This window comes from Chelonia mydas, chromosome 6 (genome assembly GCF_015237465.2).
Source record: "Chelonia mydas isolate rCheMyd1 chromosome 6, rCheMyd1.pri.v2, whole genome shotgun sequence".
Classification (NCBI taxonomy): domain Eukaryota; kingdom Metazoa; phylum Chordata; order Testudines; family Cheloniidae; genus Chelonia; species Chelonia mydas.
The window spans coordinates 115,831,161-115,834,614 of NC_051246.2; positions in this window are offsets into that span (position 1 = coordinate 115,831,161).

The following is a 3,454-nucleotide window of genomic DNA, read 5'->3' on the forward strand; positions in this document are numbered from 1 at the left end:
AAATAACTCCCTAAACTCATCATTGATCTCCGATTCCGAACTGTCGCTCTCTTACAGAAATGCAATTTATACGTGGGCCTGATCACTTACACTGGACCTTGCCAATAAAGGTGGGGAGATGTAGGGGAGCCAATGCATAGTCTTGTCTTTTTTTCTTTTTTTTTAACCAGCTTGAGTGAAATATTGTATTCATGGCTGAAAGCAGGATCCTTGTGACCCCAGTTCCATGGTCAGATAGAGCTCACCTGGCGCTCGGAGTGAAGGAAGAGAGAGAACGACAGGCAGCAGCACCAAGCCCAGCTGCCTGCTGATGGCCAGTTGCCTGATTTAGGCGGGAGCTGAAGGATTCAGAAATGAAAGGCAGGGGTCGGTGAGAGAGCTCAGACTGTTCAAGAGACCCAAAGTGTTGGTGTCTCAGGATCACGTCCTCCAGAACTAACAGGGAAAGCAAGACCTGATATTTTTAATGTAAAACAAGGAGATCCCTTCAATTTCTGAATAGCAGAGGAAGAGCAAGGGAAGCCAAAAACAAGTGTGTAGCCACCATCGCTCCCTCCTTTCTTACAAGAAATGCCTTTTTTTATTTGTATGTAAAAAAACCAACAACCACCAACCTTGTTACCAAAAGCCCAAACGGTGTGTGCTCTCTCACTCAACCACAGAACTCTGGGCAAGGGAAAAGTTCACGCCCTGTGTAATAATGTGAAGCTCAGCTCTGGTGTAGACATCGCTCGGCCGATGGAAGAATTCTTCTGTTGACCTAGCTACCGCCTCGTGGAGGGGTGGAGTGACTAGAGCAACAGAAGAACCCACTCAGTCACTGTAGTACGGGTCTATCCTACAGCAGCGTAGCTGTGCCACCATAGCATTTCTAGTGTAGACATACCCATCCACACCTGCACACTTGCAGTTGGAAGGAGAAGTATTCAAGCTCTGACTCCAGTGGAAGTTTGTTTCCAGTGGCAATGTGTCCCAATTCTGGCATGCACTAGTGGATAGTTGTCCCTCTCCAAACCCTGGTTGTCGACAAAGAAAGCTGCAGTTTGCACGCGTGAAGCACACCCTGGTTTCAAGCCGGGGAAAGCTTCACCGGCACAAACTGCAGCGTTGTTTATTTATGCTCGCACTGGGGCTGCTACACGTAGGGGGCTGGCCATTGACTGAGGGAATTGAGGTACGGTCCCAATGGAGAAAAGGTCTTTCTTTCACACACACCCGCTCCTAATCTGCTCTGCTGAGCTGTACCATGTTGCTTTGTGACGAGCAAACCTTGGAGGGGTAGCTTCTTTGTTATTTTTGAAGGAAGTGAGAAGAATGACACTTTGTTCTTTGTTTCAGGAGGCTACAGTGAGCAGGGGTCAGGCCTTTTTGCTGTTTATCTCTGCTGTTAGGCCGTGGGCAACTCAAGGGGCAGACTGTAGCATGCCCCACTTAAAACAGCCACTGTTAGAGTGGGAAAGAAGATGCAGGAGGCTTCCGACAACATCTAGTGAGCTTCATGCATAACCTGGCCCTTGATAAATTATGGTCACTGCACAAGAGGAGTCCTGCCCCATCGCTGATGGGAGTGGAAAGTAGAGGGCTGGAACCAGGATCTTCCCCTCTCACCCATGATCCTTGTGGTGTCATTCGGGTACCACCATAAACCAAACTGAATTTTTTCTGTGGTAATCTAAAATAACCTCAACATCCTGATCTATTATTAACTCTGGCAATGAAAGCATGTTAACCCAGCAGCTTCTAACAAACCTCTCATGTTTACCAGTGCAATGTCTTGTAATATATCGTCCTTCCCCCCCAAAAATAGGGTCCTAACTCGTTTGTCAGAGGGAGAGAGTGTGTCAGTCCTGGGCCAAAGTGAAGAGGAAGGTTTTTTTAAGTGAGAGGGGTTTGCTTTCTGTAGGAGGCAGGTGAGAGAGTCCCAGCTGGCTGCCCACAGAGCAAATGCTAGAGGGAGCCCTTGCTGCGAAGGGAGGAGGGGATGGAGAGAAGGCTAAGATTAGCAATGTAGTGCTGGCGGAGGAAGTGAATGTGAGATCAGACAAATAGGGGGCAACTAGACCACAGAGGGCTGAAAAGCAGGAGGGCATATTTACATCAGAATTTCAGCTGGACAGTGAGCCAACCATGGGGAGGAGAAATGTCTCCATTTCCTGGATTCTGGCGGCAACATTCTGGATTCCCTGAGGGTTGGTGCATGTGCAGGTAAGATCATTATGGAGAGGATTTTCCAAACATGACTAGCGCTTTTGGAAGCCCCGGCTTGAGAATGCCCCAAAGGGGCGTGAGGGGGCTCAGCGCTTTCTGAAAACCAGGCCCCTTTCAGGCATCTCAAATGGTGCCTCTAAAATCTGGACTAGAGATTTTTCCGATCACGCTCCTTTTCGTTGCCGAAAGGGGCAACCCAATTACAGGATGGTGTCCTGGACAATCTGGATTTGAAAGAATGTTTGCTTTTAACTAAACTGTTCATTGTTGCCTTGTGCAATTTCCGAGTCCTGAATCTTTAGCCTAATGCAGACAGTAGGAATGGCTGCTGCCACAGGCTCCCGTATCGTGTTTAATAAATGAGAGGATGCTAATAAACGGGCATGATGTAGTGCTAGAGGGGGCCAGAATTAAGCCTTGCATACAGCACTCAGTAGTGCATGGTGCTACACCTGGGGAGAAATCCCAGACCCTATCGCAATCAATGGGAGTTTAGTCATAGACTTCAGTGTGGCCAGAGCATGACCCCTGGTATATAGTCAAAGCAGCATCGCTGGCTGTTAAATCTGCTGCCATGTGTGGCACTGACTCTGAGCCTTTGGTTCAGCCTCTGTTACCTCTATTGTGATAGAAACACCTCATCTGGGAGGGGCGTGGTGGACTAGGGGATGGGCCCAACGATGGGGTATGGAAGTCCTGCCTTGACTGCAATGGGGCCAGGATTTTGCCTAGTGTTTTTAAAACCTTAATGCATTATGGGCTTAATCCTGCAAGATGCAAGCAATTCCTGGGTATACTAAGCCCCCTCAGCACCCACTGAAGTCAATGGGAGTTCAGGGTACTCAGCACACCTTGTTACTTGGCACCTTGCAGGATTGGGCCCTCAGAGCTTGTGCTAAGTGCAATAAGAGTTGACATTATTGAAGTAAACCTGCTGGAACATCTCACGTGGACACTGCATTGAAGATCGATTACTCCCCGTAACATAGCCTTTCTCTGTAGCCTTTCAGTGCTGATCTAGGATTTGATCCTGCACCACTGAAGCCAGTGGAAATTTTGCCATTTAGTTCAACAGCAGCAGGGTCCCAGGGGCTGTTTGGAAAGCAACTTCAGTGGAAGCTATGCTAATTTACACCAGTTGAGGATTGGGCACCCGAACCCGAGGCGTCACTCGGATAGGCAGAGCCAGACAGTGACTTGGGATCTCTATCTATTTATGAGCTTTGTGACACTCCCACCCTGAAGA